The following is a 19,059-nucleotide window of genomic DNA, read 5'->3' as shown; positions in this document are numbered from 1 at the left end:
CTTTGAATACTCTGACCTGGTGGTGGTAGTCTGGCTCCTTGTGTCTGCCCACACTGACTTGCTTCAGGTTGGGAGCTGCCAGGGCTGCTGGTTTCATGGCTGGGGTCTGTCTGGGCCTGATCTGGGTCTGACGTGCTTCTTTACAAAGAAGTATTTTCATTGTTATCTGTCCCTACACAAAATAAGACAGCCTGGTTAAACCTCAATATTGTGTTAATCTTAAACCATTTGTCTCCTTTCTTGTGCTTTAACTTACTTTAAAACCAACTCCAAGCCTAGCTGCTATAAAATTAAACCAGATCATGTAGGTTAGTCAAGTGAAGTAGCTTGGCTAAAGTTATACTTTTAGACCTTTATAATAACAAACAAGCTTCATGGACATTGTAACAAATGACCAAAGATTATATTGGTTTCATCTAACGTTACAGTTATGAAATCCTTATGAACTGTGTTGATTACACACTTACTGAAAACCAACAATGATATGGTCTCTAAACAAGTGCACAAAAGGAGCCCAAAACACGAGATGCGGGATGCTGGCTGGATTCACTCACCAAGCCAACTAGCTGCGGTGTTTCTGAAGATTCATAACAAGTAACTTAAATTTCTGCTCGTAAACCAAAGCAAAAATTAAAAAAAATAAATAATTAAAAGAAAATAGACAGAATAACGGCTCTTTAAAAAACTCGTATGTCGGGACACTCTTAACTCAAGGTAGCCTACCACTTGAAAGTGCTACATAGCTTCATGCTAACGTGACATTAGCCTTTCATAACTTTGCCTAACAATTGGCAACAAAATCTCTTCTCTAAATGTGCAGTCTTTAAAAACAATGACTCATTTGGAAATCACATTAAAACTTAACTCAAAATGATGTATTCCACGAAAGTAGATTCACTCTGACAGTACAACAGCACACTCTCTATGCCTGCCACTCATTTCAAAGACGCCGCGTTTCTCACTCATCTTTCAACGAGACTTGCCTGTCAATCAACTGGAGTGACACCTGAGGTATCCAATCAGGTTCAAGATGTGGCCGTTCGGGAGCCGTCTTTTCTTTGGGAGCCGAGTCAAGAGCCGAGCTTCCCATCATTAGCTCCGGCTGTTCGTCTCTGACATAATATCAAATTTCCCGGGCCGTGTCGCGGACAACAGTCTGTGATTGAGTGAATGTCCGTTCAGTTTGACCAATGCCTTTTCGTGCAGCGTAAGGGAGCTGAGGTGCGCTCCTTTTTATGTATGTTGGTGCACTAGGCGGGTGGGCAAAAGGGTTTACCTTTGGAAAATTAGGGGGGGGGGGGTGAAATCACCTTGCTGTAAAACTGGGGGTGTCGAAACACCCCCATCCCCCACAGGTGCGACAACCCTGTACATATCCATTCTAAGTAGGTTCCAAGCATAAACCTCTTTAAATTACCTTGTATGAGAAAGAAGAACAGGAATAGCCTTACTTTTGAGAGTTAAGGCCAAATTGGTATTTTTGCTATAAAATGAATTCCTTCAGTCAAAACAAGTTCAAACTCCTTTGTCCTTCATATATATCCATTTCTAAGTAGGTTCCATGCATAAACCTCTTTAAATGACCTTGTTTGAGGAGGAAAAACAGGAATAGTCTTACTGTTGGGAGTTAAGGCCAAATTGGTATTTTTGCTATAAACACCAATTCCTTCAGTCAAAACAAGTTCAAACTCCTTTGTCCTTCATATATATCAATTCTAAGTAGGTTCCATGTATAAACCTCTTTAAATGACCTTATATGAGAAAGAAACACAGGAATAGCTTTATTTTGCGGAGTTAAGACGAATTTCGGATTTTTGCTCATAAACACCAATTCCTTCAGTCAAAGCAAGTTCAAACTCATTTGTCCTTCATATATATCCATTCTAAGTAGGTTCCATGCATAAATCTCTTTAAATGACCTTGTATGAGAAAGAAAAACAGGAATAGCCTTACTTTTGCGAATTAAGGCCAAATTAGTATTTTTGCTATAAACACATATTCCTTCAGTCAAAACAAGTTCAAACTCTTTTGTCCTTCATATATAATCATTCTAAGTTCCAACCAAAGACACCTTTAAATTACCTTGTTTGAGATAGAAATACAGAAATAGCCTTGTTTTGAGTAGTAAAGACCAAATTCGGATTTTTGCTATAAAAGGAATTCCTTCAGTCAAAACAAGTTCAAACTCTTTTATCCTTCATATATAGCCATTCTAAGTAAGTTACAAACAAAAACCTCTTTAGATTACCTTGTTTGAGAAAGAAATACAGCAAAAGCTTTCCTTTGCAGAGACAAGGCCAAATTGGTATTTTTGCTATAAAAGGAATTCATTCAGTCAAAACTAGTACAAACTAATTTGTCCTTCATATATAGCCATTCTAAGTAAGTTCCAACATAAAAACCTCTTTAGATTACCTTGTTTGAGAAAGAAATACAGGAATAGCCTTCTTTTGAGGAGTAAAGACCAAATTCGGATTTTTACTTATAAAAACAAATTCCTTCAGTCAAAACTAGTTCAAACTCTTTTGTCCTTCATATATAGCCATTCTAAGTAGGTTCCAACCAAAATTCTCTTTAGATTACATTGTTTGAGAAAGAAATACAGGAATAGCCTTCTTTTGAGGAGTAAAGACCAAATTCGGATTTTTGCTTATAAAAACAAATTCCTTCAGTCAAATCAAGTTCAAACTCTTTTGTCCTTCATATATCGCCATTCTAAGTAAGTTCCAACCAAAATCCTCGTTAGAATACCTTTTTTGAGAAAGAAATACAGGAATAGCCTTATTTTGAGGAGTAAAGACCAAATTCGCATTTTTGCTTATAAAATCAAATTCCTTCAGTCAAATCAAGTTCAAACTCTTTTGTCCTTCATATATCGCCATTCTAAGTAAGTTCCAACCAAAATCCTCTTTAGAATACCTTTTTTGAGAAAGAAATACAGGAATAGCCTTATTTTGAGGAGTAAAGACCAAATTCGGAATTTTGCTTATAAACACAAATTCCTTAAGTCAAAACAAGTTCATACTCTTTTGTCCTTAATATAGAGCCATTCTAAGTAAGTTCCAACCAAAAACCTCTTTAGATGACCTTTTTGAAGGAATTCCTTTTATAGCAAAAATACCAATTTGGACTTATCTCCGAAAAGGAAAGCTTTTGCTGTATTTCTTAATCAAACAAGGTAATCTAAAGAGGTTTTTCGTTGGAACTTACTTAGAATTGCTATATATGAAGGACAAAAGAGTTTGAACTTGTTTTGACTGAAGGATTTCCTTTTATAGCAAAAATACCAATTTGGCCTTATATCTCCGCAAAGGAAAGCTTTTGCTGTATTTCTTTCTCAAACAAGGTAATTTAAAGAGGTTTTTGGTTGGAACTTACTTAGAATGGCTATATATGAAGTACAAAAGAGTTTGAACTAGTTTTGACTGAAGGAATTCCTTTTACAGCAAAAATACCAATTTGGCCTTATATCTCCGCAAAGGAAAGCTTTTGCTGTATTTCTTTCTCAAACAAGGTAATCTAAAGATGTTTTTGGTTGGAACTTACTTAGAATGGCTATATATGAAGGACAAAAGATTTTGAACTTGTTTTGACTGAAGGAATTTGTGTTTATAAGCAAAAATCCGAATTTGGTCTTTACTCCTCAAAAGAAGGCTATTCCTGTATTTCTTTCTCAAACAAGGTAATCTAAAGAGGTTTTTGGTTGGAACTTACTTAGAATGGCTATATATGAAGGACAAAAGAGTTTGAACTTGTTTTGACTGAAGGAATTTGTGTTTATTAGCAAAAATCAGTATTTTGTCTTTACTCCTCAAAAAAAGGCTATTCCTGAATTTCTTTCTCAAACAAGGTAATCTAAAGAGGTTTTTGGTTGGAACTTACTTAGAATGGCTATATATGAAGTACAAAAGAGTTTGAACTTGTTTTGACTGAAGGAATCCCTTTTATAGCAAAAATACCAACTTGGCCTTATCTCCGCAAACGAAAGCTTTTGCTGTATTTCTTAATCAAACAAGGTAATCTAAAGAGGTTTTTGGTTGGAACTTACTTAGAATGGCTATATATGAAGGACAAAAGATTTTGAACCTGTTTTGACTGAAGAAATTTGTGTTTATAAGCCAAAATACAAATTTGGCCTTATCTCCGCAAAGGAAAGCTTTTGCTGTATTTCTTAATCAAACAAGGTAATCTAAAGAGGTTTTTGGTTGGAACTTACTTAGAATGGCTATATATGAAGGACAAAAGAGTTTGAACTTGTTTTGACTGAAGGAATTTGTGTTTATTAGCAAAAATCAGTATTTGGTCTTTACTCCTCAAAAAAAGGCTATTCCTGAATTTCTTTCTCAAACAAGGTAATCTAAAGAGGTTTTTGGTTGGAACTTACTTAGAATGGCTATATATGAAGGAAAAAAGAGTTTGAACTTGTTTTGACTGAAGGAATTTGTGTTTATAAGCAAAAATCCGAATTTGGTCTTTACTCCTCAAGAAAAGGCTATTCCTGTATTTCTTACTCAAACAAGGTCATCTAAAGAGGTTTTTTGTTGGAACTTACTTAGAATGGCAATATATGAAGGAAAAAAGAGTTTGAACTTGTTTTGACTGAAGGAATTCCTTTTATAGCAAAAATACCAATTTGGCCTTATCTCCGCAAAGGAAAGCTTTTCCTGTATTTCTTTCTAAAACAAGGTAATCTAAAGAGGGTTTTGGTTGGAACTTACTTAGAATGGCTATATATGAAGTACAAAAGAGTTTGAACTAGTTTTGACTGAAGGAATTCCTTTTACAGCAAAAATACCAATTTGGCCTTATATCTCCGCAAAGGAAAGCTTTTGCTGTATTTCTTTCTCAAACAAGGTAATCTAAAGAGGTTTTTGGTTGGAACTTACTTAGAATGGCTATATATGAAGGACAAAAGAGTTTGAACTAGTTTTGACTGAAGGAATTCCTTTTACAGCAACAATACCAATTTGGCCTTATATCTCCGCAAAGGAAAGCTTTTGCTGTATTTCTTTCTCAAACAAGGTAATCTAAAGAGGTTTTTGGTTGGAACTTACTTAGAATGGCTATATATGAAGGACAAAAGAGTTTGAACTTGTTTTGACTGAAGGAATTTGTGTTTATAAGCAAAAATCCGAATTTGGTCTTTACTCCTCAAGAAAAGGCTATTCCTGTATTTCTTACTCAAACAAGATCATCTAAAGAGGTTTTTTGTTGGAACTTACTTAGAATGGCAATATATGAAGGAAAAAAGAGTTTGAACTTGTTTTGACTCAAGGAATTTGTGTTTATTAGCAAAAATCAGTATTTGGTCTTTACTCCTCAAAAAAAGGCTATTCCCGAATTTCTTTCTCAAACAAGGTAATCTAACGAGGTTTTTGGTTGGAACTTACTTAGAATGGCTATATATGAAGTACAAAAGAGTTTGAACTTGTTTTGACTGAAGGAATCCCTTTTATAGCAAAAATACCAATTTGGCCTTATCTCCGCAAACGAAAGCTTTTGCTGTATTTCTTAATCAAACAAGGTAATCTAAAGAGGTTTTTGGTTGGAACTTACTTAGAATGGCTATATATGAAGGACAAAAGAGTTTGAACTTGTTTTGACTGAAGGAATTTGTGTTTATAAGCAAAAATCCGAATTTGGTCTTTACTCCTCAAAAAAAGGCTATTCCTGTATTTCTTACTCAAACAAGGTAATCTAAAGAGGTTTTTTGTTGGAACTTACTTAGAATGGCAATATATGAAGGAAAAAAGAGTTTGAACTTGTTTTGACTGAAGGAATTCCTTTTATAGCAAAAATACCAATTTGGCCTTATCTCCGCAAAGAAAAGCTTTTCCTGTATTTCTTTCTAAAACAAGGTAATCTAAAGAGGTTTTTTTGTTGTAACTTACTTAGAATGGCTATATATGAAGGACAAAAGAGTTTGAACTTGTTTTGACTGAAGGAATTTGTGTTTATAAGCAAAAATCCCAATTTGGTCTTTACTCCTCAAAAGAAGGCTATTCCTGTATTTCTATCTCAAACAAGGTAATCTAAAGAGGTTTTTTGTTGGAACTTACTTAGAATGGCAATATATGAAGGAGAAAAGAGTTTGAACTGGTTTTGACTGAAGGATTTCCTTTTATAGCAAAAATACCAATTTGGCCTTATATCTCCGCAAAGGAAAGCTTTTGCTGTATTTCTTTCTCAAAAAAGGTAATTTAAAGAGGTTTTTGGTTGGAACTTACTTAAAATGGCTATATATGAAGGACAAAAGATTTTGAACTTGTTTTGACTGAAGGAATTTGTGTTTATAAGCAAAAATCCGAATTTGGTCTTTGCTCCTCAAAAGAAGGCTATTCCTGTATTTCTTTCTCAAACAAGGTAATCTAAAGAGGTTTTTGGTTGGAACTTACTTAGAATGGCTATATATGAAGGACAAAAGATTTTGAACCTGTTTTGACTGAAGAAATTTGTGTTTATAAGCCAAAATACAAATTTGGCCTTATCTCCGCAAAGGAAAGCTTTTGCTGTATTTCTTTCTCAAACAAGGTAATCTAAAGAGGTTTTTGGTTGGAACTTACTTAGAATGGCTATATATGAAGGACAAAAGAGTTTGAACTTGTTTTGACTGAAGGAATTTGTGTTTATAAGCAAAAATCCGAATTTGGTCTTTACTCCTCAAAAAAAGGCTATTCCTGTATTTCTTTCTCAAACAAGGTAATCTAAAGAGTTTTTTTGTTGGAACTTACTTAGAATGGCAATATATGAAGGACAAAAGAGTTTGAACTTGTTTTGACTGAAGGAATTCCTTTTATAGCAAAAATACCAATTTGGCCTTATCTCCGCAAAGGAAAGCTTTTGCTGTATTTCTTTCTCAAACAAGGTAATCTAAAGAGGTTTTTGGTTGGAACTTACTTAGAATGGCAATATATGAAGGACAAAAGAGTTTGAACTTGTTTTGACTGAAGGAATTCCTTTTAGGGTAAGGCTATTTGCACCCCTGGTACAATTAGCACTGTATGCTGATTGTACCCTGGTGCAAATAGAAGTGAATGCTATTCGCACCCCGGTGCACTCAGCAATGTGTTCTATTGATACCCTGTCTGGTGCAAATAGCAGTGAATGCTATTCGTACCCCGGTGCACTCAGCAATGTGTTCTATTGATACCCCGTCTGGTGCAATTAGAAGTGTATGGTATTTGTACCCCGGTGCAATTAGAAGTGTATGCTATTTGTACCCCTTTGCAATTAGAAGTGTATGCTATTTGTACCCCGGTGCAATTAGAAGTGTATGCTATTTGTACCCCGGTGCAATTAGAAGTGTATGCTATTTGAACCTTGGTGCAATCAGAAGTGAATGCAATTCGTACCCCGGTGCACATGGCGATGTGTTCCATTACTGTAATACCCCCTCTGGTACAAAATGCAATGTATGCTATTTACACCCCTGTGCATTTACACTGGCATATTGATCACATAATTCAATTTTAATGCAAAATCTGCAATGGAAATGCCTCTTTTATGATACTCGCATTCTCATTTACAGAGCTATGATCTACTAATTATAAGACATTTTTTACATGACCATGTAGAAGCTTTCTACTCAGAACTGCGTCTTGTCATGAGAAAGATTTCAATTCCTCAACCAATCTGTTATGTTAAACTCCATTTATTAAAATGCAAACATGAGACCATGGAGAACTGAAATAAAAACACTGTCTTAAAGAAAAACTCATTTTAGTGCTGCCTCGATCAGCCGCTTCTTAATGAACATCCTGAGGTCCCTGATTTGTTCCTGCTGTATTTTGGTCGGGTCAGCATCTTTGAGCAGGGCTTCTGCATTCTGAAAGAAAATAACACAGGATTTGGTATTACAATTTGAACACACACAAAACAAATCTATCACCATGTTTATGTGCTGCAAGATTAATGAATAATCTATATAGCCCATCTCTGGTCTTTACTTCCACAAAAGACAATACTTTCCATCAGGACAAATACGCCACAGCTCGACCCATCCCTCTGTTGAGTTACAGGGATTTTCTGACAGGTCCATCCATCAAGTCTCTCCCCTGTTGTGGACCCTCTCTCCTTCATGAATTTTCTAAGGAAGACAATACAATTAAAATAATATTAAAAATCAAAACAGTGAAATGGATCATTGACCCTAATTTATCCCAAAGAAATTAGCAATAGTGTTGCCACTGGTCTCACACCTCTCAGACCTTGTTTCAGTTCAAGTTCACTTTATCTTTAAAAAAGGAAATTTGGTGTGCAGTAGGCATTAAAAGAATATTAAAGAACATACAAAGGAGTTAAAAGGACAAGACATAGACATGGACCAAACAAACACATTGATGACAATATTTGCACGCAGGCACATTACTCAAGTGGACATACCCCCTTCCACCTAAACTCATGACAGGACCACTAAAAAAAAAGGGGGCTATTGTAATTACTTGGTATCCCACTGCCTGTCACTCAATAAATTAATAAATAAATAATCTAAATAAGTAATCTACATGTCACTAGATGAGTTGAGGCTCCTGATGGCAACTGGAATAAAAGAATCTCTGGCACGCTTTGTCCTTACAGTAGGGGCTCTGAAGCGATGGCCTGAAGGGATCAGACTAAATTCCTTAAAAAGAGGATGGTCAGGGTATTTCAAGATTTGTTTTGCCTTACTCATGACCCGTTTTGCATACACCACATGTAGCTGAGTAAGATGAACCCCAACCACCTTAGCTGCCACATTAACTAGCCTTGATAGTCTACCCTTACTGGTCAGTAGCAGACACCATACCACACAACAATGCAAAGAGACAAAACAAATTCAATAAAAGTTTGATCAAATAAAGTCATTAAGGTCCAACACATTAAAGGATTTCATCTTCCTCAAAAAGAAAAGGCGTTGTTGTGCCTTTTTACACATGGCAGTGTTGTTCTCAAATGACAAATTGTTGTCAATAATGGTTCCCAAATATTTATAATCTGTGACCACATCCACATTCTGAATCACAGTATGAATAAAAGATTTCTGAGACTTGCGGAAATCAATTAACATATCTTTGGTCTTTGCTACATTAATTGATAGATAGAACTCATTACACCATGCAATAAAATCAACCACACTGCCATGACCATACTCACCATTGTTTAAAAGGCTAACTATGACTGTATCATCAGCAAACTTAAAAAAAAAAATTGTCTATTAGGATAATTACTCCTACAGTCATTTGTATAAAGCAGGAAAAGCTGTGGGGAGAGCACACAGCCTTGAGGTTAGCCAGTATGTGAGACTAACCTAGAGGAGAGGGTACCATTAACTCTGACACATTGTGTCCATACAGCCAGAAAATCAACTTTCCAACCTATGAGGTTAGGCTCAAAATGTTTACAACATGAGGCTCCAGAGGTACAAAGAGTTTTTGGGTAAATTGCCCATCATATACCACGTGAGGCCTGACAACACTATTCCTAGTCAAAATGTGCAAAGAAGAAAGTGTATGTGCTGTTTGCTTGGTTGCATCTGGAAGAAAAGCAGTCACCATAAATCAAAAGTGTCGATGTCGCTTGTCGGTACTCCCTTTAAATTCTTATTCTGCAGCAGATAGCGACACTTTTTTTTTTAAGAGAAAACTGAATGTAGGGGTGAGTTATCTCTCTTCTGTGTCTTGAGTTATCAGGCCACATTTAAAATTAGTTATGTGGCAGCCGAGCAGACTAAGTTAAGCTCAAATGGTTTTCGGTGTGATCCAACAACGCCACTCCAGGAATTTCACCCAGAGAATTATTAAGTTTAGGTTCAAGGACACGCAGGTTTAAGATACGATGAATGAGACGTAGTTCGATGTTTATACAAAAAGATAAAGCTTTTATTACAATAGTTGCTCTTATATCATGATTTAAAACATTCATACAGAAAAAGAGAAGACCTTAACAGTGCTGAGCGTGACTGGGGAAACAGGGGCTAGTGAGAAGGGGGGCAGAATCCTAACCAAAAAATATAAAGAAACAACAAACCCTCTAGAGCAGGGGTCTCCAACCTTTTTCCCTCTGAGAGCTACTTTCACAAAATATAAATGGCCGAGAGCTACTTGTGTTTTGTAACATTTATTATCATCGCTCATTTTGAACAAACAAACTCAATAAGCCTTCTTTTCCTGAACATTTACAATATGTTACTGTCCACATCTCACATTCTGTATTAAAACATCACAAAAATAAAGAACAAAAATTGCATTCACAATAAAAACCATTTAGTTCAGTTCAATATTGAGCAGTGAAGGTGTGAGTGTGTGTGTGTGAATGTGTTCAGAAGTTCAGCCTTTTTAGCTAGTGAGATGACTGACACTGCAAGGAGTCAACAAGAGAGGTGTATGCTGGAGTGTATCCACTTAAGTTCACTCTTATGGAGTCATTTAAATGTTCAGTCAGTCTCGTTCTGAGCTTTGATTTCAGGACATTCATGTCAGAAAAAGCTGACTCACAGAGGTATGTAGACCCAAACAAAGCAGACTTTTTCAGAGCTGCTTGGTGAAGATTTTCATAATCATATGGCTCTACCAAGCTCCAGAAATGCTGTGAATGCTGCTGAGACTTTAACTGCACATTGTTTTGAAGGTTTATAACCTCCATTTCCATAGGATCGACACAGAAAAGTTCAGCCATCTGTCCTGAAATCTCACTTATGTCCACAATCATGAAAGGGTTGGCCATAATTGTCACACAGGGCTCAAGTTTCTCAAAGTCACTGAATCTGTCAGCAAACTCCTGTCCAAGCCTTGATAAGAGGTCACAATACTTGGACACATTTAAAATGCTGGCTGCACCTGTGTGACTGTCCAGCATCTTTGAGATAGAGGGGAAGTGCTGAAATCTTCTGCTTTTCACTTGCTGAATGTACAATGACAGTTTTGCACTGAACGACAACACTGATCATGTTGTCGCCATCGTAAACTCCTTCTCACTGGCCTAGCAAGCCAGACCTGTACAGCTTTTATTGACGCTGGATAGTAGTGTGGGCGGGATAAACAGTTGTCTGTCAAGTTGCCTCTGCACTCAACGCCACGCAATAGGATGGCGCAACAACCAATCAGAGCGTCGTCCCACCAACAGAGCAAGCTGGTAAATTAAACTTTTACCGTACCCGGTGAGCAAAACTCCGAAAACTCCAAGATTTGCAGAGAGACCAATTAATGTATGATTCATTGGCCGTTTGGCGAGCTACTTGGAAAGGGGCGGCGAGCTACTGGTAGCTCGCGAGCGACGTGTTGGAGACCCCTGCTCTAGAGGCACCCAAATGTGAGAACTCAAATCCCAAGGAAACACAGCAAAAAGGGGGGAAGACCACCACCCGGACCACCAGCACCCAGCCACCAGACTCCAGCACTGAGAAGGAGATAAAATAAATATTAGTAAGGGTCACACTCAAACCAAAAATACACAAATTAACATAACTCAACAAAATTAATGAAGTCAAATTAGCAACTGAGAAAGAAAGAAAACCAAAATACAAATGTACTCCAAAAGAAAACAGTATACAAATTATCTTAAAGTAGCTAACGGAAACTAACAAAGAAACAAAACAGAAACTAAGGGAGTGTAACCTCGAAATCAATTAAAACTACCAGAGACCCTCCATGCTGAGGCACAGCGTAACGACCGCCGTTCGTCGGCGCCGGGCGCAGCCGTTAAGGCTAGGCGTCCACTATTCCGGCACGTCAACGTAACTCGCCGGATTGGATGCCTAGTGTCGCCGTGTTGCTGCTGCAGTGGGCGTGTACAGAGGGGCCTGTATACGAAGTTGTAGATAGAACATACGGGCTCCGGGGGAAAGTAAATAACTTGTGATTTTAACCAACCGAAGTTTCTCCCTCTAAAAATTTGAGTTTTGGAGGGAAATTAATGTGTATAAATCGTCAGCAATGGAAAATTATTTCGTATTTCACCATGGCTGTGGATCTGCGAGCGAGGAGAGCTGCTGCTGCTGCTGAGCCGACACAGGAGATCACATGATCTACAGTCATTGGATAACGCACTACGGCTGCCGTGGCAAATTTGCATAAACTTCGAGCGAGCCCAACTTTTTGACGTGCCGCAAGTCCCCCGCTCGCCGTGCCGGAATCCCAGCATACTTTGCGAGGACGGCGACAACGATCGGCCGGATTTCATTGAAAATGAATTGAATGCGTTGGATACGGCTTGACGTGCCGGAATAGTGGACGCCTAGCGTAAGGCTGAAGCACTAGACGATAACAATAAAACAGTGAATCACAAGCAAGGCCTTTTTCAGGCAATAAGTCTCGGCGCAGCAGGCTGATAATTTAACAGTTCTCAAGTTGAGCCGCATGGATAAAAACGCAGAGCAGGTTGGATGAACTGTCAGTCAGTAAAGCAGGATAAGAAGCTCCGTGCAGAGCAGCAGTGTCTCCAGCCTACCGGTCAGTGCGACCGTAATTACAACGGCACCTTATGATGACACGCACAGACACACGCTCCGGAGGAGGAGAGGAGGAGAGCGACCCAGGCGGCAGTCCACCTGTTAACTGAGCATACTAGCGTTAGCCCTAAAATGTAGCGTATAGAGACACAGAGAGAGATCAAACACTCACCACCGCGAGGGGAGACAGCACCCCGAGAGCCACTGGAGCCAGGGATGCAAAACGGCCACCGCTGCAGCAACAACAAACAAATCAGCACACCGGAGAGACCAAAATGTGGACATGCCGCGGCAGCAGCAAAACATACCTTGTCGGGAAAATGACCCCTAACCCGGAAGCACACAATTCGATGGAAGCAGACAGGGAAAGCAGGAGGGAGGGCTCCTTTTATACTGCCACTCCTCTGATAGAATAATTGACAGCATGCCCTACAGGCAGGTGAGGGAACTGTTCATGCATCTATGCTGCTACAGTTACATTGGAAAAAGCGTCTGCTAAGAAATTTGAACATAAACACAATAACAAATGCAATACTGACCAGGGGGGTATTCCTAGAAAGTAGCTAAAGAAAGCCAGGCTATAGCCGGAAAGCGTCGCTTGAACTAGCGCCATCTCCCATTTAAAGCTGCAGTCTGCAAGATTTGTTGTTGTCATACGTAAAGTCCTAATTTTTGGCATTTTAAGAGTTTACATGATCTATCAGAACGCTTGAAGTTGAAAACGGTGACCTCCATAGTCGCAAAATGCAAGAAATGCTTATTTTTTAACCGAAAAATAAAAAGTTATTCAACTTCCTGTCCCGCCCCTTCAAAACACATGAGAACTCGTGCACGTAGACGTGCACGCCAGATGCGCCTACACGACTCCTCATTCATCAACTCACCTGTCATTTGCGATCATGGAAGACACAGTAAGTAGACTAGCCCGTAATGAAGTTCAATAGTCCAGATAAATAAGCGTGGGGACGAGCCTACCTTGTATCGCGCGTGCACAATCGGTGATTGACAGGCAGCAGAGCCCAGCTCGTAAACCTGATTGGTTACCTTTTACCGGTCCGGTCTGCAATTTTGTAAACAAACCGTCTGGCTTTGGAGGGACCTAGCGGGACATATAGGGGACCTAGAGAACTCATTTTTTTTTGTATTGGGGTATTTAATGTACTACTTTCAGAATCCCCGGACAGTTCCAGGCATTATGCTTGAAAAAGAGTTGCAGACTGCAGCTTTAAGCCTCAAGTCGTTCCTCGAAGATATTTTAGCTGCATCTCGGTGAGGCTAATCCAAGCGAGGTTTACATAGCCTAGCTTAGTGCGAGTGCACGAGGAACGTAAGAAGCCCTGACGAGTGGATGGTGGAAAAACGGAGATCTGTGTGAAAAGGAGAGCGAGACAAGAGCTGTTATTTTTTTCGGCAGCTGAACAAATAATGCTGATGGAGCTGTTTGAGGATTTTAAAAGTGTCATCACCAGAAATGGTAATACAGCTGCGATCAATAAAGCGAAGAAACGGCATGACTAACAACTGCCGACAGACTAAATGCGTAAGTTATGAAAGTTTCATACCATTGACATTCATTTTACTGTCCTCATGTACTTATGCTCTCCCCTTTGTGTTATAATTTGTTTACATAAAACGTGCTGAATTGACTCTGTATGAGATGTACAGCACAAATATACTGGCCCTGCTCACTTTATTAATAACCCAATAATCGACACGCATCATCATACTTTGTGACTATATTATCGTGAGTGTGTGACCCACATTTTAATTTTTCACTGTTACATCTCAGCAGGAGCTATCTTAACAGCCAAAAGCGTACCTGGAGGCAGGTGAAGGTAAATTACAGGAAAATATTTCAGAGTGGTAAGTAGCCTTTGAAGAAATGTGTTTGTCCAATAAAGAGAGCACCTAACTAGATATAACACAAGAAACTGAAAATTAAAAAGATCAAGCTAGAGATTATGAAACTGGAGATGGATGTTAGTATAAATTCAGATAAAGGAGAATTTCGTGTTGTGAACTGTATTTAATTCTGTTTTCTCTCCACAGCTTGAGAAACATGTAATAATAATTAAACAATTCAACACAACTTGAACTCAAACTTGTCATTATTGTACGGTTCATGCAAAGTGTTAGAAATGTGTTTTTTACATTTATATTCACAGTGGGGTGCCATGACCTAAACGTGTGGAAAGTTATAAATCATCTCTGTCCATTTAGCCTTCTTACACTTGCTCTGACTTAAACTGCTACTGTGTCAATGCTAAATTATGAAAATAAGTTCTAACTCAAAGATCACAACAATAAGGATCAAAGGAAATATGTGTCCCTGTACAGGTCCCTCACTGTGTCAGGAGAAACTGAGTCCTTTCAGGCACTAGAACTCAACGAAGAAAAGACTTGAGCCTGAAAAGTTGTCCACAAGACAAAATGTATAAAATATGAAGTATACTATTAATTTAAGATGGCTCTGTCAGAAGTCAGCTGAGGTGTATGGACCCACAGGCAAAATGGAGGAACAGGCCTTACTGAGTTCATTTGAGTACACAGCTGGTTAGTTTCATCAAGTGCATAATTGTTGCGTGCGCCCCCCGCGCGTCTCCGTGCAAGGCACTGAGATACACTGGAAAATAAACACTTAACATGACCAAATAAGGTAGATTGGATAGGAGACATCCTTAAAGTCAGACCATATCTCTTGGCTAGATGCCCGGACATGACAGAGGCTGGGGAGTGAATCCCTTGAAAAGGCTTGCTCTTCTCTCTACAAGGCAGAGAGGATTTCATAGGGCTATTGGACACAGACTTTCTCCAGAAAGATGCATCTTTTCTGTAAATTTGAGACGGACATGACGACAGACAAAGATTTCTTGGTTCGATTAAGTTCGTGTCAGCAGACTCCTTCATCACTCATTTCTACCTCGGCACGGCGATCCTCTCCCATATACTACACAGCCATGGTGCCTGAGAACTTTAAGCAATGAACCTGTATTTAAATTGGCCAAAGGTAATTTCTATCCGTGCCCTTGTTTCAGCATGTGCATGGTGGAATGCCCTCTCCGCCCTTGTTCCTGGATCAGGATATGGCGTGAGGAGGTACGGCCAGCATGCATAGCCTCTGTCCCCAAGCAGGACACCATTGAACTCTCCTGCAGAATAAGAGAAATGTTGGATGGATATACATGTGTTAAGACTTTAGGCAATTTGATGCAATATGTGCCTTATATGGCTATCTATAATAAAGTATGACGAGCACTTTAAATTCCTTAAGATGACCTCTTAACACCTGACCTCTCATTACATTACCAAAATTCTCCCTATGCTACACCTTACTTCAAAAGTACACTCCTTCAGGTAAGTAAAATTCTTGCGCCTTGTGCAAACCTCTGTGCCAGTGAGGATGCTCGGAAGAGCCTAGAATCATGAACTGATCCCGGATATTTAACCTCAGTGTTGGAAATGAAATGACCTCCATCACAGATCATCTGTATGCTCGGAGGATATGGGTTAAAGATGAGGTTTCACAGGGCATAAATGTAACATTGCTCAGCATTACTCAAAGGGGTTGATGTGGTGTTTTTCAAAATGAGAATTCCAGTTCAGAGTCTATGGACAATTATCCCCAAGTGTACCTGAACATTTAGGATATGGAAAAATGTTCGGTTTACATAGTCAGCCTCCACGGGTCCAGCAGGGGCCTGGACAATGTGACAATGTTTAAATCCAGACTGAAAACAGTTCTATTTAGATGTGCATATGACACCTGAAAGTATTTATCTGCACTCTTCACTTTTAAATTAAATAATTAATGATTTTTTTGTTTTTTGGAATGATTTTATTGCCTTCTTGTGATTTTATGTAGCTGTAAAGCACTTTGAATTGCCTTGTGTACGAATTGTGATCTACAAATTGCCTTGCCTTGCGTACATGGGTACAGTGTAGTGTACCGATAACATTAGGGAAGCCTGAGGGAGATGATGAACTTAATGCAAATACTTCAGCCAGTAGGTTGTTTTACATTATCGGCTACTGTAAATGCAGGGCCGGCCCAAGCCTTTATGGGGCCCTAAGCAAAATTTCATTAGGGGGCCCCCATATCATCATCAGATGTGTCATCCTATAGGCTACACAATGCGTGTAACATATCCACTTTCATTACCATAATGGTTCATGCATAATGCCTTATGCTTCATTGCTTAAAACATACCAGTGTCATTCTGACTGGTTTTAATCTTACTTGTGGAATTGACTAAAACAAAAATGTACACTGGAGTGAACATGCGTGGCATATTAATTTCACCATTTGAAAGTAAAAATCAGCAGACAAGACACTGTATTTAAACGTTTACCCGTTTAATTTCTTTTAAATTCACAACAAATGTGCAAAATGTGCAATTTCTCACAACTTAAATAACCCAAATGACATTGACATTGTGTTGTTGCATAATAATAGTTAAAATAAAAATAAATAAAATGCTTAAAACAAATAGATAAGGTAATGTCACAAAATCAATCGAGTTGCACAACAGAACAGCATTTTAACAAGTGCAATGAACAATGCTTTTCTGAAAACTATGTGTAGCATATACGCTAGTAAAATATGTATTGTATTAATAACGTATGGCTGATATGTATACACAGGCTAGTATCAGAAGGTTAGATTCTACTCTAGGAGAGAGGAGACGGAGACTGGAGACGGGTTGCAAAATAAAAAGGTACCATGTATTGAGACAACACAAGACAAACAACATTAAACATTTAGAATAATTGCGTAAATGAATGAAATGACCATTCGGGATAGACAATCAGTTCACTAGACAAAACAAGATCCAACATATAATTGCGAATGAAATAATGGTGTAAATGTTCAACAACATGTGGCTGTGGCGTGAAACCACATGCCAAAAAGTCCAGCCTTTGCACAGCTCTGAATGAGCAAAACAGTTCATACGAGCCCCAAAATCAAGGGAAGGGTTCGTGAGGGAAGTGTGTGTTTGTGTGTTGGGGCTGTAGAACGGAGTGTAAGGTGTGAGAGGGGACAAGTTTGCTGCAAGAGCCTCCTACCAGCCCATGGAGGTAGGTGCAAGTCGGTTGAGCTCAGAGGCTAGTTCAGGTTTCTTTTAGCTCGCCATCAGGGACCTGGTCTGTATAATAGAAACAGAACCACTCAATACAAATTGTCTGTCTATATATAAATTACAATAATAAATAACTTGTAATCTATCATAATCAATCCATGTGTACACAAAATAAAGTTAGTCAATATGCAAGTCATAATGTAATAAATAATTTGTATAAATTACTATTGCACATAAGATTCTGCATTAAATTAAGACATTGACTAAATGCTTAATAAAATCATTTACATTCAATTAGAAAGTGCATAGTGCTAATACACATTCAATACATTTAAAAGTTTGATAGCAGACAGCATCTAAAGTGCTAATGCTTGGAAACAGTCAATATGACACAATGTTAAGGCTAAAAATGCCAGATGTACCTAGAAATAGTTAAACAGTATTAGATCGATGTATTGTCCAAATCAACATGATCGGGATTAAGTTTAGATCATAATAAGTGCAAAAACAAGTGTAGAAAGTTGGCATAAGTGTTAACAATGCTAACCGGACCCATTAAAACACAGGGAGCGGCTAATGCTAAACTAAGATGCAAACAAATGCAAAGCTTACCAATTCCACGCGTTTTGTTAAACCAACACTCCTATACAGCACTTTGGGACATGGTAGCTCGGCTCCTACGATTAGGTAATGCATAGTATAAGAGATCAGTGCTCAATAAAGGCGAAGAACAAAGTAAAACAAGTTAATAGCCGTACCTGCAGCAAACGAATCAAGGCTTCTCTCGTATTTCCCGGCACTTCCAGATTGACGGTAATAAAGCCAGCTAATTGGCTGGCTACGGTCACGTGACCGGTACGCAGAGCATGGGGGAAAACAAAGATTGTGTAGACAGGATGAATCACTCGGTTGAAAAATATAGGTCACTGAGAAGTCAGATACAGATGGCGTTCTTCATCGCGGTCGGTGCTCACCCTGTAGGGAGTCCTCCCGGGGGGCCCCCATGAAAGTTTGGGGGCCCCAAGCCACCGCATAGTTCGCTTATGCCTCGGGCCGGCCCTGTGTAAATGTGCAGCAGCAGTCTGAGAGGACAAACCCCCCCCCGACATTCACAATACTGACACTCTCCCTCTTTTCAAGTCTTAACTCAAAACCCATCCGTTTAACTTTGCTTACCTCCATTGATTGCTCCGTTCTGTGTATTTTTAATATGGCATGATTTTTTATCTAATGTCTTGTTTGTACAATCCTTGACTGTTTTGAAAGGAGCTTTCAATAATTTGTATCATTAACATTATTACCTGTCCCCCATTTTTCTGAGTCTGGTCCTACGTGGGTGTAGATCGGATGTTTGTTAGGTATTGATTAGTTTTAATGAATACCATGTTCTCTCTCATTTAATTTCATGCTCAATACGTGTGTATAGTTGCGTTTCTTTAGTTGCACTGGCACCGACTGATTGATTTTTCGAGACAGTGAAAGTGGTGATATGATAACCACAGTTTTTGTTTCGTTTTTTAGACAAGACATGAGTTGCGGGAGTGCAGAATTCTAGGT

At 38.7% G+C, this 19,059-nt stretch overlaps 1 long non-coding RNA gene across 1 annotated transcript; it reads right to left on the bottom strand.

The window, feature by feature from the left end:
• Positions 1-17,387: 17,387 nt before the first annotated feature.
• LOC142397134 (uncharacterized) lies at positions 17,388-18,347 on the bottom strand. The gene is made up of 3 exons (XR_012772679.1): positions 18,261-18,347; positions 18,115-18,179; positions 17,388-17,568 (listed from the first exon to the last, which is right to left on the bottom strand). It is a non-coding gene; the product is annotated as an uncharacterized LOC142397134 (long non-coding RNA).
• Between the last annotated feature and the right edge of the window lie 712 nt (positions 18,348-19,059).

Source organism: Odontesthes bonariensis, chromosome 13 (genome assembly GCF_027942865.1).
Source record: "Odontesthes bonariensis isolate fOdoBon6 chromosome 13, fOdoBon6.hap1, whole genome shotgun sequence".
Taxonomy (NCBI): Eukaryota; Metazoa; Chordata; class Actinopteri; order Atheriniformes; family Atherinopsidae; genus Odontesthes; species Odontesthes bonariensis.
This window is presented reverse-complemented; position numbering and strand designations above follow the sequence as displayed.